Source organism: Macaca fascicularis, chromosome 2 (genome assembly GCF_037993035.2).
Source record: "Macaca fascicularis isolate 582-1 chromosome 2, T2T-MFA8v1.1".
NCBI classification, from domain to species: domain Eukaryota; kingdom Metazoa; phylum Chordata; class Mammalia; order Primates; family Cercopithecidae; genus Macaca; species Macaca fascicularis.
The window spans coordinates 107,342,285-107,365,574 of record NC_088376.1 but is presented as its reverse complement, the minus strand read 5'-3'; the positions used below and the strand labels follow the sequence as shown (position 1 = coordinate 107,365,574).

At 42.7% G+C, this 23,290-nt stretch overlaps 1 protein-coding gene and 1 long non-coding RNA gene across 10 annotated transcripts in view; one reads left to right on the top strand and one right to left on the bottom strand.

Annotated features, from left to right (window-relative positions):
* ZNF445 (zinc finger protein 445) overlaps positions 1–23,290 on the top strand; it is a 69,400-nt gene that overhangs the window by 24,900 nt on the left and 21,210 nt on the right. For 4 of the 8 annotated variants that reach the window (XM_074031879.1, XM_074031878.1, XM_065540472.1 and 1 more), the window contains exon 1: positions 7,616–7,694. The exons of 2 other annotated variants lie outside the window; for them this stretch is intronic. The gene's annotated coding sequence lies outside the window, so the exon portion shown is untranslated. Of the gene's footprint in view, positions 1–7,615; positions 7,695–14,050; positions 14,139–23,290 lie in introns of those variants that run through there. 2 more of the 8 variants (XM_074031877.1, XM_065540471.1) reach the window with 1 other exon arrangement.
* LOC123571838 (uncharacterized) lies at positions 501–7,549 on the bottom strand. Of its 2 annotated transcripts, XR_010585106.2 has the most exons (4): positions 7,056–7,549; positions 6,601–6,688; positions 3,544–3,660; positions 501–1,675 (listed from the first exon to the last, which is right to left on the bottom strand). It is a non-coding gene; the product is annotated as an uncharacterized lncRNA (long non-coding RNA). The 2 variants fall into 2 exon arrangements; XR_006696113.3 differs by having other exon boundaries at positions 501–3,660.

Here is a 23,290-nt window from a genome sequence, read left to right as displayed (position 1 = left end):
GCTCACGCCTGCAGTCCCAGTACTTTGGGAGGCTGAGGCAGAAGGATCACTTGAGCCTAGGAGTTCAAGACCAGCCTGGGCAACATAGTGAGATTCCCCCATCTCTAAAATAAATAAATAAATAATTTGAAAAATCACCAAAACCTGAACACACACCTTGCCAAGAAGGTATGAAGCTGGCAAGTATGCATGTGAAAAGATCTTCAGCATCATATGTTGTTAGGGAATTGCAAATTAAAATCACAGTGAGAGGAGACACTGTGACACACCTATTCTGAATCTAAACACTGACAATACCAAATGCTAGTGAGGATACTAGCAAACAGAAGCTCTCACTCATTGCTGGTGGGAATGTAAAATGGTACAGTAGCTTTGGAAAACAGTTTGGCCGCTTTCTTATAAAACCAAAAATACTTCACCATCTGATCCAGCAATTGTACTCCTTGGTATTTACCCAAATAAATTGAACATTTATGTCCACACAAAAACCTGTACACAGATGTTTATAAGCAGCTTTATTCATAACTGACAAAAGTTGGAAGCAACCAAAGTGTCTTTCAGAGGCTACGTGGTTAAATAAACTGTGGTATATCAAACAATGGAATATTATTCACTGCTAAAAAGAAATGAGTTATCAAGTCATGAAAAGACATAGAGCCCAGCCTGGGCAACATAGTGAGATCTTGTCTCTACTAAAAATAAAAAAATAACATTAGCTGGGTGTGCTGGCATACACCTGTAGTCCCAGCTACTCAGGAGGCCAAGACAGGAGGATCGCTTGAGTCCAGGAGATTGAGGTGGCAGTGAGCTATGACTGTGCCACTGCACTCTGGTGTGGGCAACAGAGCAAGACTCTGTCTCTCAAAAAAAAAAAAAGAAAAGAAAAAAGAAAAAAAGAAAAGACACAGGAAACATCAATCTGAAAGGTGTGCATACTGTATGATTTCAACTGTATGACCTTCTGGAAAAGGCAAAACTATGGTAAAAAGATCAGTGGTTGTCACAGGGAGGAGGGAGGGATGAATAAGGAGAGCACAGAAGATTTTTAGGGCAGTGAAACTATTCTGTATAATACTATTTTATGGCTATCAGTAAACTGATTCCAAAGTTTACATGGAGAGGCAAAAGACCCAGAATAGTCAACTCAGTATTAAAGTAGAAGAACAAAGTCAGAGGACTGACTTTACTGGACTTTAAGCCTTCCTATAAAGCTATAATGATCAAGACCATCCTCCTGCCTCAGCCTTCCAAGTAGCTGAGACTACAGGTGTGCACCACCACACTATTCTGGAAATTATTCCATATGATGCAGAATACATGTATGTGGATACATGTATTTATACATTTGTCAAAAAACCATAGAATGTATAACACCAAAAGCGAACCTTAATATAAAGTCGTGGCCTGGTGTGGTGGCTCACACCAGTAATCCCAGCACTTTGGAGGCTGAGGCAGGTGGATTACTTGAGTCCAGGAGTTTGAGACCAGCTAGGGCAACAGAGCAAAACCCTGTGTCTACAAAAATACAAAAAAATTAGCCAGGTGTGGTGGCTTGCACCTGTAGTCCTGGCTACTCAGGGGCTGAGGTGGGAGGATCGCTTGAGCCTGGGAGGTCAAGGCTGCAATGAGCTGTGATTGTACCACTGCACTCCAGCCTGGGCAACAGAATGAGACCCTGAAAAACAAAACAAAAACATACACACACACACACACACACACACACACACACACACACACACATTTGATTGTAACTAATGTACCACTGTGGTTTGGGATGTCTATAGGGGGAGGTTATGTGTGTATGAAAACAGAGTGAATTGGGAACTCTCTGTTCTTTCTGTTCAATTTTGCTGTGAACCTAAAACTGCTCTAAAAAATAAGGGTTGTCCAGGTGCGGTGGCTCATGCCTGTAATCCCAGCACTTCAGGAGGCTGAGGAGAGTGGATTGCTTGAGCCCAGAAGTTTGAGACCAGCCTTGGCAACATAGTGAAACCCCATCTCTACCAAAAATACAAAAATTAGCCAATCTCATAACCTGGTCTCAAAATAAATAAATAGATTTTAAAAATAAGGGTTATTCATTTTAAAAAGTGACAGGAAGATTCTGTGAGCAAACCTAATCCATAGGGGTTGTTCAGGCCCCATCAGACCCAGCTTTGCCTCCAAATTCAGGGCAGATGGTGGTCTGCTCGATTCAGTATCCTTTCATTTGGTTTTTCAGCAGCCAAGCAAGGGTCAGTGGGTAGACTGCTGGGAAAGACAGTCCTGCACAGCCTGTCAACCCTTGCAGTTTCAAAGCATGTGCCTCGGGCTTGGAAATTTTACTTACATGGTGATAAAGAGCCTCCACACCCTGTCCTGGGCTCACTGCCTTGTTTGGGAAGATCTTTTTCTGTACCAGGTTTGACATATACTTCTTTGTTCTGCTTAAACATGTGCATCATATGGTACCAACCCAACCCCACTGCTATATCTGTTCTCAGTGGGAAGGGAATGGGGTCCTTCCCAGGCAACACGCAAAGAGTGTATGCAGACCATCTGTCTGCCTTGGTTGCAGGGCAAGTCCCACTGGCCATGGGGAACCAATGCTCTCTATTGAAGCTGATCTTACTCTGTCTCTTCTCTGCATGAATAAAATGTTCTATCCAGTGCTTGTGTAAGTCTTGTCTTTCTTGACAAGCCCAAACCTGCAAACCCTGCAGTGGCTTACCATCGCAGGACTGCTGCTTTTGGTGGTACTCATTGTTAAGCTCTGCTGTCCTCTACCCAGCAGGACTCCTCTGTTGGAGGTGGAAACAGGTGTCAGTTGCTTGACACCTGGTGACTGATATACCCCAGGTCTGGAACAGTAAATTCCAGTGCACATAGTGCACACTCAGTAAATTCTTTGTGAATGAAAGAATGAATGAGTATAGCTAGATGTGGCTTCCAATACCCATACTGATACTTCCTACTTCTTTGTTCAGACAGAGAATAAGGAAAGCAGGAGGAGCAGGTTTGCTTGGGGCACAGGTGGTGAGTGAGTTGTTGGTGCCAGTGGAATGGTAACACATCATGAACTAATTCTATTAGTTGTCTCAAGTCTTGGAACTTCCACCTCCAGACTTTGTTTCTTTTTTTTTTTTTTTTGATACGGAGTCTCGCTCTGTTGCCCAGGCTGGAGTGCAGTGGCGCAATCTCAGCTCACTGAAAGCTCTGCCTCCTGGATTCACGCCATTCTTCTGCCTCAGTCTCCTGAGTAGCTGGGACTACAGGCGCCTGCCACCATGCCCAGCTAATTTTTTGTATTTTTAGTAGAGACGGGGTTTCACCCTGTTAGCCAGGATGGTCTCGATCTCCTGACCTCGTGATCCGCCTGCCTTGGCCTCCCAAAGTGCGGGGATTACAGGTGTGAGCCACCGCGCCCGGCCTCAGACTTTCTGTAAGAGAGCTTTGCTCCCTTATGGGCTCTTGTAATGCCAAAGCTTTGCTTTCTAAGCCTGTCTCTGATACAGACTTATTACAGAAATCAAATACTAATATGATTGTTTCCTTTCCCCTTACATTCTCGCTGTAATAAGGCCAGCACCCTCTCCTCTCTTCCTGCTTCTCTCTCTCTCTCTCTCTCTCTCTCTCTCGGCAATGGAAGTCAGTGAACAGGAGGAGGATCACTTCAGGGCCCTGAGGAAAAATAAAATTTTGAAGATTATTTAGTGATGTGATAAAAAACACTTGACATTAGAATGGCGAGTGAAAAAAAGGCAGGACAGAAGCGGTTGCCAAAAGATGAAATTGCAACAAATTTAGTTTAAAGACCAAATTAGGCCAGGCGCGGTGGCTCACGCCTATAATCCCAGCACTTTGGGAAGCTGAGGCGGGTGGATCACCTGAGGTCAGGAATTCAAGACCAGCCTGGTCAACATTGTGAAACCCCGTCTCTACTAAAAATACAAAAATTAGCTGGGCGTGGTGGTGGGCGCCTGTAATCCTAGTTACTCAGGAGGCTGCGGCAGGAGAATCACTTGAACCTGGGAGGCGGAGGTTGCAGTGAGCCAAGATCACGCCACTGCACTCCAGCCTGGCTTCAGAGCGAGACTCCGTCTCAAAAATAAATAAATAATAGTAATAAAGACCAAATTAGGTTTTGTTAGTGATTCTGGATTCAGGCAACATCTCATTCTATAAAATAGAATGGGTATTCTGATAAGCTGAACAGAGTAGATTGGCTTTATGAGCAGAAAAAGGCCAAATAAAGCAAAAATAGGGAACCAAAAGCAGACTGGTTGGCATTAGTTATTTCAGATTACTTTCCTTGTAAAGGTTAAAGCAGAGGGGACTTCGTTATCATACCAGCTAAATCTGGCCTGTTTGAGGATTTGGCTATTATCACAATAGAAACCTCCTAAGGGCCTGGGTTAGATATAGAGAAGATTGATTAGTCAACAGATGTTTATTGAGTACATACTATGTAGTGAGTGTTGTTCTAAGTACTTGAGGTATAGCAATGCATGTAAACAAAGATTCCATAGTTTTTCTTCCTCATGGCTATGGCCTGACTCAAAGATTCTTTTGCCCCCTCTATTACCAATAAAGTTTAAACTCCTCATGTATATTCCCTCCTGGCTTCCTGATCTTCTCTCTTTCTCTACTTTTATGTTCAGATGCAAGGAATATCCTCTGCAGAAAAAGATGGAAGGTGGAGGAGGGAGTTGAGTTCAATTTTTCATTTTAAGTCCTTCATTAGTACTACTTAATGCATCAGTATTTTTTTGATATAAATGATAATTTTAAAATTCATTTAAAATTGGATCACCTTCTAAAATCTCATATTAAAATATATTTTTCAGTATCTTAAAATTAGAGACAGAAGGGGGAATTCAGAGAAGATTAATTATACGATGTAATATAATATGTAATATATTTCAAATGGCCACAATTACACATAATTTAACTGTTTAAACATTTGTTCTGTGTTTTTCTTTTAGGAGAGTACCCTATTCCAATGGATCACAGTAATCACCATCCTCAGATACATTGCCCTATTTTATTTTCATCCTAATATTTCAACCCCCCTCCCTCAAACTACAGAGAAGGGGCTGAATTTGAGGCCAGAAAAGGAGTGAAAATCCTACCAGGCCAGTTTGCCCACAGCTGATTCTCAGTGTTAACATCTTGTCTCTTTTCTCAAGTCACATTCCAGATCCCCATCTCAACACCCCAATTTTTTCTTCCCCATTTCAAAATAAGAAGAAAAAAATTAAGGAGGAAATTTCCCCCTTCTATTTGAAAGGCAGAATCCTGATGCACTTTAAATTCCAAAACAAAGAAGCAAATGAACATACAATCCTTTAGCATGTGGTTTTTACATGTAGCAAGGAATCAGGGTAAAAGGATAATCTACTCCCAGGTTCTCAAATGTTGGAATCATCTGGAGATTTTAAAATCTAGGCTTGTCACTGTCTCACCCACAAAGATTTGGGTTGAATTGTTATGAGGTATGGACTTTTTAAAAGCTCTAAGGAGGATTCTAATCTGCAGCAAAGTTAAGAACCACTGATTTACATGCACAGTTCTTTGCTGCTCCAAGTGTAGTCCAGGAACTGCAACATGGGTACACCTGGAAGTTTGTTAAAAGTATTCGTTGGTCCCTCCCCAGACCTCTTGAATTTGAATCTACGGTTTAACCAGATCCCAAGTGATTTGTATTCATATGCACATGAGAATTTGAGAATCTTACCTAGGGCTTTTACTAAGCAAACTGCCCCGATCTGAAAGAGAGTATATAGTGCTCAGGAAGTACAGCTAGCAAGAATATGCCTCCTACCAGAAAAGTGAAGAAACCTCATGGTTATAGGCTCGAGTGGTGTGACACTCAGAGAAATCAGGTATTAGCAGAGCTCTGAGATTCAAGAAGCTGTGTAGGTCTTAAAATCAGAGCTGCAGTCCCAGTGGCTGCTCCCCAAACTTGGCAAGTGCTAGTGAAGCCAATCTGGTTGATCTGTTTGATCACACTAAATGTGGGTGCTATCTATGCTAACCACCTATCACGTTGAAAAACATCCAGTAAGTACATCCCAAACACATAGAACCTGCTCAAACTCTTCTATGATGGGAAAATTTTGTTCTGAAACATAACTTGAAAACTCTTCTCACCACTATGGGTGGTTCTGAATCACTCAAGAACATTATATCGAGTGGAAATTAATGGACAAATTAGGCATTGACAAGCAGTTTCTATTTTACTTTTTGCATGTGTTGGATATTTTCCAATTGCCCCTCCATATTCAGTCTCAGTCCTCAACCCTGCTGTGACACTTGGGAGACTGAGTTTCCTGGATTGCCCTCTGGCTTCCAGTTGGGTTGGGCCAATGGGAAGCCTTGGCAGGAGATCAGAAGAGAGCTGGGTTCAGGTTATTTATTATCCCAGCTTCCTTTGTGCTGGACTATGGCTTCGATGTAGCCCTCAACTGAAAGCCACAGGTTCTCTCAAGTAGCCTGCTCCTAGGGGTGAGAATAGCTTCTAAATGTTGCTAGCCATGGGATTCTGCACCACCCCGTGTTGCATTTCCTTAACCCTGTCCACTTTGTGTACATCGCCCCTTGTGAGCTCTCCCCACTTACCTTGTTTGAATGTGTCGTCTGTTTCTCTATCACCTCACTACCATCTCCCTGGTGTTCAGGATCTATTCTCTGTTTCCATCTTTGGTGACTGGAGCATTAAAAAGGGGTGGATCAGATGAGTAAAGCAAAGCCTCAGGGCACAGATGGGCATTATGAATGCCTATCTGAAAGATCAATTAGCAACATGTTGCAGCCTACCACTACGAAGCATAGACCAGAGGACTACCAGGACAGCAGCTTGCAGCATGCCCTCCAATGGCAGCATATGGCCTTATGGCTTTGGCTCTGCACCCTCAAGGTTCTCTGGCACTGGCAATAGATGACATTTGCTCCTACAGGGGGTGGGCAACCTCTCCATGTTGCTTCACCTCCTCTTCAAGCAGCCCCTCCACCCTCCCAACCTACTCCTCCCAGATTCCACATATTATTGGGCAATGGCATCATTGTTCACTCACCAGGTGAGCATAGTTAGAATTCACCCACAGGAGAAAACAAGTGAAGGCCGTGGGAAGCTAAAGTATGGTGCACATCTGGGCTGGTTATGAACAGGTATTCCTGGGTATGGTGATGATGGGGATGAGCTCGTCTTGGAAAGGCAGGAGTTCTGGCACCTAGCTTCCCGTAGCATCTGGGTCCCCTCTTTGAAGGGTACCCAGGCGAAGAATGAGTGGCTCCCTTAACCCCTTCTCCTGGCCAGAAGTAGTCTGCTAGATACTGCCGGCTCTATTTTCACTCCTAGCTTTGGATCCCTTTCTTCCCTGGAGGGAAAGAGGCCTTCAGGGCAGTCCCGCAGACACGACAGGACGGATGTAAGAAAACAGGCGCGGCTGGGCATCCAAGCGTGGAAGGGAAGTCCACGGAGCGTGGAAGGGAAGTCCAGCGGAGGGTGGTGGGAGATGTTGGGCAAACCCCGCCGCCCGCGGCACAGGAGCCGGAGAGAAGCAGAGACGTTGGGCCTCCCAGTTTCCTAGAGAGGCCGCGGAGGGCCTGGGGCGGTGACGCGCGTGCGCGATTCGAGCCGCCGGGAGGTAGGCGCGGGACCGGTGGCTGCGGTGGCGGCGGGTGGACCGATTGTCGCTCGGCGGCGAGAGTCGGTGAGAGGCCTGGCGGGGGGCGGGGGTGGGGGTGGCGGCATTGCGGGCGCAGGGCTCCCCGAAGGCCGCGGCATCCTCGGGCCTGCTCGGGCGGCGGACGGGGCCCAGCCTGGAGGCTGCGCCTATGGCTGGGGTCTGGCGGTGGATCCCGCCCCCGCCACGCTGAGGGCGTATAGAGAACCTCTTTGCCTCCCGGGCGTTCAGGGTAGAGAATCTGGATTCTCCGGGCATTCTCATTTCATCCAATTATGCAAATAAAGCGTATTTATCAGAGACAATTAGATAACACGGGAAAGTAGAAGAAAAGTAAAAGTAGCCGCAATCCTGAAATCTGTCTCCAGGCCTCCTGACATTTAAAATATCTGTGCATAATTCTGCACACTGACATCCATAAATATATATTATGAAATGAGAGCGTGCCATTGCTTTTTAAAAAACTTGTTAGTATTATTGTGAGGAAACAGTATTATGCCAAAATACACATAACATTTGCCATACAATACATAAACGTTTACCATTTAACCATTTGGAAGTGCATAATTCACTGACATTATGTACATCCATACTACTGCTTTTTAAAAATCATAATCTCCTGAATTTGTAGAATGCATTTGTTCGTATTTTGGCTAAAATTAGTGCTGGCATTATGACACCACTAAAACATTTTTTTTTTCGAGGATAATTAAGAAATCATATTAGCAGTTTATTTTCTGTAAGACACATTTACATGAAGCTCTAAATAGTGAAGTGACATTTGTGCAGAAAAATAGCAAAATCTTGTTTGTTAGGGTGATTATCTTTCACAATGAAATAACTAGTATATAAAATGCAGTTTTTAAACAAAGGCAGAGCTCTAACCTACAGCGATTGTAGCACACTCAGACTTGCACAGGCCTAAGAGATCAGAGAATTGTCTCCTTCCGAATTTATAAGTGGTGGCCAGGAAAGAATGTTATTCTGTTTCAAACTGCTTGCAGTGCAAAACTGAAAACTCAGTATTAGGTTGGTTGTTTTGCGAGGAAGTGCCAGGGAGTGGTTTGAGCAGTAATTTGATTAAGCAGTTTCAGAGAGCCTCCATGTGTTGTGTGTGTCTGCGTGTGTGTGTGCATGTGTGTGTGTATGTGCATGCATGTGTGTGCGTATGTGCATGCATGTGTGTGCATATTCAGGGACCAAAGAAGTAGGCTGCTCTTTTATGTTATCTTAATGAAAGGCAGACACATTTTGGTTAGGAAAAAAAAAAAAAAGTCTCACTGTAAGCCGAAAAGATGAGAATGTTTTGAAGATAAACCTCAGTATGCACTTAAAAAGGAAACTGACAAAAAGCATGAAAAATGGCAAGTATTCCACCAGTAGATTTTCTGTGACTTCTCGTATCCAGGAAGAATTAGTGCATACGCAGTCTACGATGTCAGAGAGTAAACTATAGTAAAACATAACACTATATTTTGCAATTTTCAATATTTTGTACTAGAAACAATGTGAAAGTACATTTCTGTGATTCTCAGGTGAATCGTTAGGTGTTCTGTAAGATTGAATTTATGAATTTATTTTTTTCCTTCCTAATCTTAAATTTCTTTTTTTTCTTGTTTATTTTATTTTATTTATTTTTGAGACGGAGTTTCACTTTTGTTGCCCAGGCTGGAGTGCAGTGGCGCAATCTCGGCTCACTGCAACCTCCGCCTCCCGGGTTCAAATGATTCTCCTGCCTTAGCCTCCCGAGTAGCTGGAATTACAGGCGTGTGCCACCACGCCCGGCTAATTTTTGTATTTTTAGTAAAGACGGGGTTTCACCATATTAGTCAGGCTGGTCTTGAACTCCCGACCTCAGGAGATCTGCCTGAGCCTCCCAGAATGCTGGGATTACAGGTGTGAACCACCGTGTCCAGCTCTTGTTTTATTTTACCATGTATCACTTGTCACTTTTTAGCATACCAGGTATCTGTCTCCTCATACGCGCCTCAAGGCAGCACTGGAACATGTAGTAGGTTCTCAATAAATATATGCCAAATTAATGAGAGAAGGAATCCAAATTGGTAGATAAAAATCGACAGTATTAAATGTCCTCGATTTTTAGGAGCCACTTGCTAAGCTAATCTTTAATACCTGATCGTGCGTAGTGGCTCATACCTGTAATCCCAGCACTTTCGGAGGCCGAGGCGGGTGGATCACCTGAGGTCAGGAGTTCAAGACCAGCCTGGCCAACATGGTGAAACCCCCATCTCTACTAAAAATACAAAAAATTAGCTGGGCATGGTCGCGGGCACCTGTAATCCCAGCTACTCAGGAGGCTGAGGCAGGAGAATTGCTTGAATCCAGTAGGCGGAGGTTGCAGTGAGCGGAGGTCACGCCATCCTATGCTAGCCTGGGCAACAAGAGTGAAACCCCATCTCAAAAAAACCAGAACAAAACCTGTAATACCTAAAATGGAAATAAATCAGATAAAAATGATGACTGAATGACTGGAACTTTGCAATCTAAGATAAGACAAACTTTTTTGAAACAGAGTTAGCGATCTTTCACCCAGGCTGGAGTGAAGTGGCGTGATCTCAGCTCACTGCAACCTCGGCCGCCCCCCTACCCCCGCAGGTTCGAACAATTATCCGGCCTCAGCCTCACGAGGCCTCACGAGTAGCTGGGATTACAGGCATGCGACACCACGCCCAGCTAATTTTCGTATTTTTACTTTTGAACTCCTGACCTCAGGTGATCCACCTGCCTCGGCCTCCCAAAGTGCTAGAATTATAGGGATAAGCCACCGTGCTTGGCCGACAGACTTTTTATTTGGAATAATTGTAGACTTACAAAGGGTTGCAAACATTTTAGAGTTCTCTTACACCTTTTACCTAGTTTGTCTAAAGTTGCTATCTTGGGTTACCATAGCATGTTCATCAAAATTAAAAAATTTACGTTGGTACAGTACTATTAATTAAACTGCAGGCTTTTAAAAGTTTATCTTTTTTTTTTTTTTTTTAACGTTCTTTTTCCATTGTAGGATTCAAACTAGAGTTCCTCATTACATTTAGTTGTCATGTTTACTTGGTCTGCTTCAATCTGTGACAGTTACTTAGTCTTTCAAAACACTTTTGAAGAAGTGTTTTTTATTTGGTTTTTTTGAAACGGAGTTTCGGGTGGGAGTGCAATGGCTCGATCTCGGCTCACCGCAATCTCTGCCTCCCAGGTTCAAGTGATTCTCCTGCCTCAGCCTCTGGGCAGGAGAGTAGCTGGGATTACAGGCATGCGCCACCACGCCAGCTAATTTTGTATTTTTAGTAGAAGCAGGGTTTCACCGTGTTGGTCAGGCTAGTCTCAAACTCCCGACCTCAGGTGATCCGCCCACCTCGACCTCCCAAAGTGCTGGGATTACAGGCCTTAGCCACCGCGCCCGGCCTTGTATTTGTATTTTTATAAAGTCCCTCAATTTGGTTGCATCTCAAGTTTTCTGTCAAGTTTTACCACTGGAACCTTACTGTCTTTCTCCTAGTCATCAGTAATTATTTGGGGGAAGATAGTTTACTGCTTTGCAAATGAGATAGTTTCTCTTTGAACTTTGGTCTAAGTAGCATTGATTGATTGATCTTGCCTACAGCAATGACTACTGTGGTGTTGGGATTTGACTTTCTCTTTCCTTCATTCCTTCTAAGCATTCATTGGATACTTACATATGATTCTCATTCATTCAAAGTATTCATTGGAATACTTTGTGAGGAAGAGCTGTCCCTTCTCCCCTGTTATTTATTTATTCAATCAGTTATATTATTTTGTGCTTTGGATACTTATTTTATTCATTGCCCTAGAATGCAGTACTATTGTTATTTTATTGCTGAACTTATTGTAGCTCTTTGACTATTGGGAGCTGTGTCCCTTTGCCTGATTTTTTTTTTTTTTCCCAGTCCTTCCCTAGTTTTTGTTTTCTGGTACCCAAAACCCTTATATTTTGCTCTCCGGCCTGGCATCAGTCACTTCTCCAAGGATCCCTGTTTGTTGTTGTTTGTTTTAATTGGAGAATAGTGTAGTATTTAGAAATCAAATTTTGGGCACTCCCATTATGAGTTTATTTCTTAATTGGTAAATGAATATAAATATTATTTTAAGGCTTTAAATATATACTGAAAGCATTATTTTTTATTTTTTATTTTTTATTTTTTGAGATGGAGTTTTGGTCTCATTGCCCAGGCTGGAGTGCAATGGCATAATCTTGGCTCACTGTAACCTCCACCTCCTGGGTTCAAGCGATTCTCCTGCCTCAGCCTCCTGAGTAGCTGGGATTACAGGCATGCAGCACCATGCCCGCTAATTTTTGTATTAGTAGAGACGGGGTTTCTCCATGTTGGTCAGGCTGGTCTTGAACTCCCAACCTCAGGTGATCTCGCCTCAGTCTCCCAAAGTGCTGGGATTACAGGCGTGAGCCACTGCGCCCGGCCCAGCCTGCATTTTTTCCTAAGTTGTGATTATCTTAGAAACTTGTTTGCTTAGTATCAGTTTATATACTTTCTATACACTTACACTGGTAGGAAAACACAAAAATAAGAGACTAGTTCATGGGGACATTAAAAGGAAAACAAAGAAATTACATTGGCCATGAGGTGAAGAAACAACGTAACAGAAGAAAATCTCCTTGAAAAGTATCAAGATCTTGGTTTGAAGTTTCCCTGTTCTTTTCAAAGCCATTTTCTTTGTGGGAATGAAACTGGGTTAAGGTATAAAGCTCTGGGGGGAGAGTCCTGAGAATAAGATCCAGCTCAGATTCCTTCCCAGTCCTCAGTGTAATTGTGATATAATCTCAGCAAGAAGATAAGTGAAGCTTTTCTTCTGTCCTCAAAAGCTAGTTGGGACTTGGGAGAAGCCTGTGGCATTAAGATACCTGAATTTCATTGGCAGGCTCAGCTATCTGCTGGGGTAGCTATGTTCACTATGCTTTGGGTCTTTGCTTCAGAGTTTGAGAGGCCCATGAGGTCTTAGCTTTATTCATGTTCATGATTGCAGAGGCTGGGCTAAACTTTCTTTGACTCAAGAACTGGAATCCTCACTATATTCACAGGCATTCGCTCTGACTTTTCTGTTAGTCTTCTCATCACCTCTTTACAAATACATTACTGCCAGGCAAGGTGGCATGTGCCTATAATCCCAGCTACTCAGGAGGCTGAGGCAGAAGAATCATGTGAGCCCAGGCATTCAAGACCACCCTGGGCAATATAGTGAAACTCTTGTTCCCCCACCCCCCTCCAAAAATCTGGAAGTTAGCTGGTGTTGGGGGGGAAAAAAGTCACTGACCCTTTTGGACATTTGTGCAGCAGCTGCTTCAGAACGTCCTGCTTGGAGACTTATTTTTGGAGCTGATTTGACTGTGGGTGTCAATTTCCTGAGTTTGGTCAGTGCCGTTGATATTTTTCACTGGGTACATTTCTTAAAAGTGTTTCTCTCTGGCCTCAATTTCTTTTTCTTTAACTTAATTGCCAGATTTATCTTCATCTTTAGCAGCATTTTAGTTCTTTTCGTACTTTGGTTTTCTTTCTCTTCTGTCTGTTCTGCAAGTTTGGCCATGAAAGTCTCTCTCCTTTTTCTGTTTTTCAGCTTTCTCCTGATAAGGTGTTTCTCCTTCCCTTTTGTGCTGCTGGAACCCACCGAGGCTGGAGCCTGCTCCTCTTGGTCCTGAAGCTCCCACTGCTTTTCAGTCTTCGAGTCTCCTTTTATAGGCCTTCATTTATTTACTTTATCTCTTCTTTCATTTTCCCTTTTTTTTTCTTTGAATACTTATTCTTTCTCCACTCCCTTTTTTTACAGCAAGGCCTCAGTTCTCTGCCAGAACTGTAGCAGCTTCCTCAGCATGTGTGATCTCTAATGTAGCTCTTTTCTTGCCTCTCCTTGGCCCTTAGAGTAGGACTGTAGTTTCTTTGTTTTTGTAGGATGATTGCATGCCTTCTAGCGTGAGTCTTCACATCTTAGTTTACTGTCATTTCTTTTGACAGTATTAGCAGCACTTGCTGAGCACAGAGGACATTGGATAGGTATTAGTTCAGAGCAAATGTAGAAGGTGGTGGCTCTGTTTTAATATCATAAGTGTCACTCCTTTTACATTTGCTTCACAGTGGTGGGAGATGGAAGGGGTCAACATTATCAGGGGATATGACCTTCATCTGTGACTTTGTGCACAGGGTAGTGGGACCACTTTGCAACAAGTTCTGAGACCTGTTGTCCATCTCACACTTTTTGTAGACTCTCCAGTTCTTGTCTCGTGAGTCTTCAGTTTGTCAATTCAGTGACTATTTATGGGCATTTTTGGAGCCTGGAGTAGATTGATGGCTGTTACTGATGGGTCTTTTCCACCAGTAATGTCTGGGTACTTTTACTCCTAGATAAAGAAGCTTTTAGGGACAAGAAGATACTGATGAGAATGCTCTCCAGACTGGACCAAGAGTCATATTGGAGAAATTCTGGATGCAGGTGATTCGTACAGTCAGCTGATCCTGTGTCTGTGGAACATTAATGGCAGCACTACCTGTATTTCTCTTTTTCTTCAACTTTTATTTTTTTTCTTCCATTGTTGCTGGCTACTACTTTTCTTTGTTTCTGTTTTCTTTCTGGATAGGTTTTTTTTGTTGTTTTGCCTTTTTGTTTTGCATGTTTTGTTTTGGTAGCATTTTGCTCTTCTTGTTCTCCACCTCACTTGCCTGTTTTTTTTTTTTTCCCCCTTACATCTGTTCACCTGGAGAACTTCCTTTTGTAGTTGCTTGAGCTGAAGCCATTGTTTGTGCTCAAGTGCCCCCTCAAGAATGTGCTGTCCCTTCCACTGTGCTTCTGCCATCTTCAGTCCTATGAGTTGCTACTCAATTGCTTTGCTTCTTAAGCAGAATTATTGATCACTTTGCTGTTTATAAATGTAATGGGTAACAATTTAGGCAATATAGGCAAATAAGGAAGGAGAGCCCTGTCATCTCACCTCCCAGAGGAAATCATGACTAAAAACACTTTGGTAGTGAGGCTTAGGAGCTTTTATGTGTATACATAAACTGTGCTTTACTTTTCATTTGCTTTAAATTGTAAATGACAGTATAACTATGCTTTCTAATACTTGCTTTTCAATTTACTTTTCTTTTAGGAAATAGAAGACAAAAAAATATAAAGTTGCTTTTAAATGCAATTCTCGGCTGGGCGCGGTGGCTCAAGCCTGTAATCCCAGCACTTTGGGAGGCCGAGGCGGGCGGATCACAAGGTCAGGAGATTGAGACCATCCTGGCTAACACCGTGAAACCCCGTCTCTACTAAAAAAATACAAAAAACTAGCCGGGCGTGGTGGCGGGCGCCTGTAGTCCCAGCTACTCGGGAGGCTGAGGCAGGAGAATGGCGTGAACCCAGGGGGCGGAGCTTGCAGTGAGCTGAGATCGCGCCACTGCACTCCAGCCTGGGGCACAGAGCAAGACTCCGTCTCAAAAAAAAAAAAGCAATTCTCTACCTTCCTATCCCCACCACCAGTAAGAGTTTTTGTAAATTCTTCCAGGCTTTTAGAATTTGTTTGAGTAGTTATAGGTACATTTCACATACATGTGTATACACACACGATTGTACATTTTCTTTTTCACAGTTCGTACGGCCGGGCGCCGTGGCTCAAGCGTGTAATCCCAGCACTTTGGGAGGCCGAGATGGGCGGATCACGAGGTCAGGAGATCGAGACCATGCTGGCTAACACGGTGAAACCCCGTCTCTACTAAAAATACAAAAAATTAGCCGGGTGAGGTGGCGGGCGCCTGTAGTCCCAGCTACTTGGGAGGCTGAGGCAGGAGAATGGCGTGAACCCAGGAGGCGGAGCTTGCAGTGAGCTGAGATCCGGCCACTGCACTCCAGCCTGGGTGACAGAGCGAGACTCCGTCTCAAAAAAAAAAAAAAACAAAAAACAATTCGTACTTAGGATGTGCTTTTAAACTTAGCACATATTTTTGTTATTGTTGGGAAAAGCAGTCATGCACAGTTTCTCTCTCCTTACTTGGCTGTGTAGGAATGTCCTTGGATGCCAGGCATTGTGGCTCATGCCTGTAATCCCAGTGCTTTGGGAGGCCAAGTCAGGAGGATCTCTTGAAGCCAGGAGTTTGAGACTGGCCTGGGCAACATAGTGAGGCCCTATCTGTTAAAAAAAGGCAGGGTGAGGGTGGCACATGTCTGTAGTCTCAGCTATTCAGGAGGTTGAGGTGGGAGGATCACTTGAGCCCAGGCGTTTGAGGCTGCAGTAAACTATGGTCGTGTTACTGCACTCCAGCCTGGATGACAGAGTGAGAAAAAAGAGTGGCCTTGGGCCCAAAACATTTCCTTACGAAAGAGTGAAAGAGTCCTCACAACCTTTGCTGGGTTTAACATCTTGTGAGGGACTATCTTGTTTTTCTGCACTTGATGTACTCCTCTATTCTGTTTTTTGTTTTTGTTACTGTTTTGTTATTATTATTATTTTTTTGAGATGGAGTTTTGCTCAGTCACCCAGGCTGGTGTGCAGTGGCATGATCTTGGCTCACTGCAACCTCCACCTCCTGGGTTCAAGTGGTTCACCTGCCTCAGCCTCCTGAGTAGCTGGGATTACAGCGATACATCTCCACGCCTGGCTAATTTTTGTGTTTTTAATAGAAATAGGGTTTCACCACGTTTGCCAGGCTGGTCTTAAACTCCTGACCTCAGGTAATGTGCCCACCTTGGCCTCCCAAAGTGCTGGGATTACAGGCATGAGCCACCGTGCCTGGCCTCCTTTGTTCTGTTTCTAAGTGCATGAATCAGTAGCCCTCATTCATGCTCCTAGCTTTCTGCATTTCAGACCCCACAGAGGAGGGATTTAAGGTCCTTCTACTGCAATATGAAGCGTGTATACACACACCACCTGTGTAGACTGTTGAGTGGTTCTGCTGGCCATGAGGGACCAACACATTGCAAGTGGCTGGATCTTGTGCACTCTCTGTCTCCATAAGTAAACATTGTATCTCTTGAGCTAGGTGGGGGTGGTGTCTTTTCTGAGTGACCTCAAGTCATACACTGTCTCTTCCTTGGGTGACACCTAGTTGCCTTGTAACCTTAGCTACAGAGCCTTATCACCTGGCATATGGTGAAGCAGTTATGTTGATGTATAACAATTCTAGTACATTCCTTTTAGGTGTGTGAGTATTTCATCCTATAAAATACTTTTTTTTTTTTAAGAGACAGACTCTCACTATCCTCCCAAAATACTGGAATTACAGGCATGAGTCACTGCACCTGGCCAAATGCTTCACTTTTATAACCTCCCAAGAGGTTCACCTTGCCTGCTGCCTTGACAGAGCTGATTCATCAAGACAGGGGAATTGTAATAGAGAAAGAGTAATTCATGCAATAGAGAAAAAGTAATTCAGCCAGCTGTGGGGGAGACTGGAGTTTTATTATTACTCAAAGCAATCTCCCCCAGCATTTGCAGAGCAGTTTTTAAGGATAATTGGTGGGTTGGGGGAAGCCAGTGAGCCAGGAGTGCTGATTGGTCAGAGATTAAATCAGAGAGAGTCATAACTGTCTTTCTTGTGCTGAGTCAGTTTCTGGGTGGGGGCCACAAGATCAGATGAGCCAGTTTATTGATCTGGGTTGTGCCAGCTAATCCATCAAGTGCAGGATCTGCAAAATATCTCAAGCACTGATCTTAGGAGCAGTTTAGGGAGGGTCAGAATCTTGTAACTTCCAGCTGCATGACTCCTAAACTGTAATTTCTGATCTTGTGGCTAATGTTAGTTCTATGAAGGCAATCCAGTTCCCAGGCAAGAAGGAGGTCTGCTTTGGGAAAGATCTGTTCCTGTCTTTATTTAAACTATAAACTATAAGTTTCTCCCAAAGTTAGTTCAGCCTGTGCCCAGGAATGAACAAGGACAGCTTGGAGGTTAGAAGCAAGATAGAGTTGGTTAAGTTAGATCTCTTTCACTGTCTCAGTCATAATTTTGCAATGACAGTTTCAGTGCCTCCCTTTGGGTTTTATGACACCTTAATAAAATGTAGGTTATGAAGGTGGGAAAAGACCGTTGATTGCTCTGGCTTCTTGCTGCTGACAGGGGACATAGTGGGAATGGGAGTGAACCCCAACATGAGAAGAGTAGAACTGCTTTGCAACTGTCTGAGTGTACTCCTGCAGGCCTGGCCAGGCGTTCATGGCTTGCATGACAACATTAGTATTTTCATTTGTAATTTTACTACAGTGTTTACGTGAAACAGCCTACTGTAAGGTAAAGAATGAGTCCTAGGATCAGGAGTACAATTCCCAATTTTAAAAGCAAAGATTTGAAAGTATTAGTTTGGGAACTTCTAACCCACAAAGAATTTAGAATTTAGTTTAAACTGCAGAGAAAAAGCCTCAGGAACAGTGAACAACACTGTACTATAGTTTTGAAGCATAATTTTCTCTCTCCAGTCCCCATTTTTATTAAAAACAAATCTTGATAGAACTGATTTGTTTACAAAATAAACTTTAGTCTTACTGTGCTTGGCCTGATTGTTTGCATAAAGTGCCCCAAGAATATTATTTTTCACTTAGGCTTTTTAAGTTGGCTTTGATAGAACTCTGTTCCATGCAGATTCTCAGTTAAGACTTTTTGAAAGCCAAGCCCAGCCATGGGTTTGTACTCTCAAATACCTGTGAGTTGGGCAAATTCCTCTCCTCTTCAGGTCCCAAGGTAACTTGGGGTTCCTGGACCTGTTAGAAAGTGACATTCTTTACTTACCACAGGTCGTCAGGAACCTTGTACGGAGACTGTGTGGGCAAGGTATGAGGCCAGATTCCCCAACAGGCTTTAGTTGGCTCTGTAAGTCAACTTTGATTCTTTAAAGGAAGCATGATTTCTTCAGCTGTGTCCTGTTACAAAAGGAAACAGATTCTTCTGGCACTTACTCAATGAACTGTACTGCCATTGAGAATATTCACAAATAGTTTCCAAATTCTGGATAAATCAGGTAGAAAGGAACAAATATGCTTCAAATTTTGTTCGCAGGAGAATATTTTACTCATTAAAAGTTGCAAATAGCTCTAAAGAAATAAGTTATCTTAACTCTGAAAACAAAAGGCTTAGCAGTGTTTAACACATTAACTTTCCATGAGAGTCCTAGGAGCTTGTTTTATTCTCTATTCCAATAGCACAATTTTTAAAGTTATCTGAGACTGGCACTTAGAGTCCTACATCTGATTATAAACTGCCTTTTGAAAAGGACCAAAGCAAGACAAAATATCTGTGGATGACAAAAATCTGTAGCCACTATGAAAGCTACAGTTGACTAGGAATTTTGGTTACTTCTGTGGCGTACAACAATTTTACATAACAATTATAATAATGTACACTAAATTATGTCAGCATTATAGAAGTTTCCCATAATTTTGGAACACATACTGATAACATATTTAAACACAGTCCCAAGTAAACCAAACACCATTCATTCTTCTATTTGAAAGTGTTTATTCTAATATTACAATCTCCAGAGTTAATTAATCAGAATCCTGCATTAAGAGCACCTGTTAAATTTTATACCAGATTATAAAACCATATTTTAAAGAGGACCAAAATGAGACAATTGTCTGTGGATGACAAAAACATTTTAGGGCAGCCACAGTTAAAGACACGATTGACAAGGAAATTTGCCACCTCCATGGCATACAGTGTGTTAACATAATTATAATTATTACTGATAACATATACTAGGTCATATTAGTATTATGGGGTTTTACATAATTTCAGAACATATACTAATAACACACTTGCACACATCTAGGCCAAAGAAAGCCAAACACCATTTTATATTTGACAATGCTTCCTGTATGATTTTTGTACCAAAGAAGCCAAATGCCATTTTTGGACTTTAGAGGACCGAATATCTAAAATTCTAGGTTGGAAAGAGACATAATTTATAATTTGATTTTGGAAAGTTTGTCAATTAGCAAAGGTTTAAAGCACTGGATATCACAAAATAGAATCCCAGGTCACCACAAATCATTCATTTGGCCAAAATTCAAAAAAAAAATTTTAAAAAGAAAAACCTTTACTCTGATAGAGGAGACTTAGCTTTCCAAAGAAGACCCAATGAACATAGCATGAGGCCAACCGAATCTCTCTTCTCTCCTTTTTTTCCCTGCCATTTACCCAAAGGAGAAAACAAAACCCTTTTATTATCTTTTAACATTACTTAAAAATCATCTTCAAAAGAGAAAACCAAATTTCATTTTTGCATTAATGCATCTTTAATGTTAAAGCTAGTTTTTGTTTGTTTGTTTTTGAGACAAAGTCTTGCTCTGTAGCTCAGGCTGGAGTGCTGTGGCGTGATCTCAACTCACTGCAACCTCCGCCTCCCAGGTTCAAGCGATTTGCCTTCCTCAGCCTCCAGAGTAGCTGGGATTAGAGGCGCGCGCCACTGCACCCAGCTAATTTCTTGTATTTTTAGTAGAGAGGGGGTTTCACCATGTTGGCCAGGCTGGCCTTGAACTACCAACCTCAGGTAATCCTTCCGCCTTGGCCTCCCAAAGTGCTGGGATTACAGGCGTGAGCCACGGTGAGCGGCCTAAAGCTAATTTTTTAAATAAAAGTTTGTATCTCTATCCAGTTTTAATTAGTTTGACCATAAGATAAGATTTTCATAAACTTTTTAGAGCCCTTTACAATTTTCCATCAAACAGCAGATCAGTTTTCTAAGAAAACCCTGTTATTCGGACACATGGGCCTGGATTTTGGCCCCACATCACTATGATTTTAATTTTTTAACCTATGGAAAAAAGCTAAATAATTTCTTTTGAATCTTAGCCAACTTGTTTATACCCACAGAATTTTTACAGGATCAACCCTTCACAAACCCTTTTCACTTTGCTTAAACCTTCAGTTTTGTTCCATTCCTCTTTTAGGTGAAGACAATCCTTAAAACCCTCTGAAATGGACAAAATTACATTCCCTTTAACAAAAGCCATGTTCCCATGCCTTCTTATAATCTTTTACCAAAAACACATTTTCTACACACCTTGTATGTAAAACTGTTTCTCCAGTGGTCTCAATTAAATGTTACAATGTTAACTCTTAGCAAATTTTATTTTTAGTGGAAAACCTGATAAGCGATTTTTTGTTTTGGAGACGGAGTCTCATTCTGTTGCCTAGGCTGGAATGCAATGGTGCAATCTCGGCTCACTGCAACCTCCACTTGCTGGGTTGAAGCAATTCTGCTGTCTCAGCTGCCCGAGTAGCTAGGACTACAGGCGCATGCCACCGTGCCCAGCTCATTTTTTTTTTTTTTTTTTTTTTAGTAGAGACGGAGTTTCACCATGCTGGCCAGGCTGGTCTCGAACTCCTGACCTCGTGATCTGCCCACCTCGGCCTCCCAAAGTGCTGGGATTACAGGCGTGAGCCACTGTGCCCAGCCAAGCAAGCGATTTTAATTATGTATTTGGGGTGGAGCCTAGGATATCAGACAGAAATGACGATAAGGTCTGACTCTTTTTAGCATAGCTAATGGGCATGGCTCTCCATATGTCCCAAGGCCTTGTCTATAATCTAATGCTCCAAAATAGATAAATTGAACAATTCTCAAAAGTCAAAGAAACAATTTGACCTTAAAGCATTTGGCAAATCTGATATCTTAATTTAGACCAAATGTCTCCATTTTCAAGACATTTTATTTTATCTTTAAAACTGTCTTTATTTCCAAAAGAATACTAAAGTCACGTGAACAAAAAGGCATTAAAAGTTTTAATTTTTCTGACAAAATATTTGATTTAAGCGCTTACTTTCCTAAGCCAATCAGAGCTCTTTTGTATATAAACATACAACGTATAGAAACACACAGACAGAAGATTCAGCCCTTGTAAGATTTTTCATTTGCCAGTTTCTTGGTTGGATTACTGGCTTCAGAGTTGAGCCCTTGGAGGAACAGGGCCAGGAAAGCATGTGTTTCTAGGGCCACATAAGCAGCAAGTAAGCTGCTGAAGGCAAAGACAGATCCCCAAAATTAAGGGCGCCTTTTTATACTGGTTCCTGGATCCCCAAAAGGAGGGAAATGCTAGAGAAGACAGTGCAGTGCTGCTGCTGCCTTTTTTTTTTTTTTTTTGAGATGGAGTCTCACTGCAACATCCAAGCTGCAGTGCAATGGTATGATGTCAGCTCACTGCAACATCCGCTTCCCAGGTTCAAGCGATTCTCCTGCCTAAGCCTGCCGAGTAGCTGGGACTATAGGCACGCACCACCATGCCTGGCTAATGTCTACATTTTAGTAGAGACAAGGTTTCACCATATTGGCCAGGCTAGTCTCGAACTCCTGACCTCAAGTGATCCGCCCACCTCAGCCTCCCAAAGTGCTGGGATTACAGGCATGAGCTACCGTAACCAGTCGACAGTGCAGTGCTTCTACCCTGCATTTCATTGCAAGGCAACCCAAACCGAATTATCCCGTTTTGTAATCAGCCCATCTCTCATGGGAGTCTCATCTCCCAGTGGGAGGTGGGGATGTTTCCTTATCTTCCAGGTGGCCAAGAGCATGCTTCTCTGATCCAAGTGTGCAGAATCAAGTATCCCTCCGTAGTTACTCTTAGCCATCCCTTAAAGTATACGTAGTTATTACACACCAAAGCTCTCTCATAATGCGAAGTAATTTCTGATACCCCAATACTCAAAAACGTCAGATAACACAACGCAAAACAGAACAGAGCCTTTGATTTTGAAAGAGATCAGCTTTTAATTCCTATGGTTTCATGAGGAAAACAGAGGTGGCTTGTTTGTTTCCCCCAAAACAGGGTCTGTGGTGCCTCGTCTGTTTTTCCCAATGAGTCGCAGGCTACCAGAAGTTATCTTAGGGCCTCTCATCTGTGCATTAAGAGTGGCAAGACAGGCTGGGCTCAGTGGCTCACACCTGTAATCCCAGCACATTGAGAGGCTGAGTCAGGCAGATCACCTGAGGTCAGGAGTTCAAGACCAGCCTAGCCAACATGGTGAAACCCAGTCTCTACTAAAAATACAAAAATTAGCCGGGTGTGGTGGCAGGCGCCTGTAATTCCAGCTACTTGGGAGGCTGAGGCAGAAGAATTGCTTGAGCCTGGGAGGCAAAGGTTGCAGTGAGCTGAGACCGTGCCATTGTACCCCAGCCTGGGCGACAGAGTGGGACTCCGTCTCACACACACACACACACACACACACACAAAAGGAAGAAAGATAATTCAGTCGACTGAGAAGAAAAAACCTTTTTCCGGAAAAACAAGTTCCAAGAAGAAAAAGAAGAGACCTTTTAAATATACCTATAGCTTGTTTATCCACTTTTAATTAAGCTTTTAACCATAGCACTCTTAAAAAAATGCTTTAAATATTTTTTATTACCCAACTTTAGCCATACCAAGCGGCCAATGTTTTTGGCTTTTGAATTTTACTGCAGGTAACTTCCCACATGAAATTAATCAGATTTCACTAAGGTTATAACTTAGCCATGGACACACGGGTGTCTCAAAGAGATGATAAGCAGTTTCTTTTTTTTCTTTCTTTTTTTTTTCCCCAAGATTTAGAATCTCCCCCAGGGTAGTTTAGAGAAAGGAAAATTCAAGATAGGAAATCAGAAACTATTCATGGGCGGGTGGGGAACCTCAATAAATGGAAAAG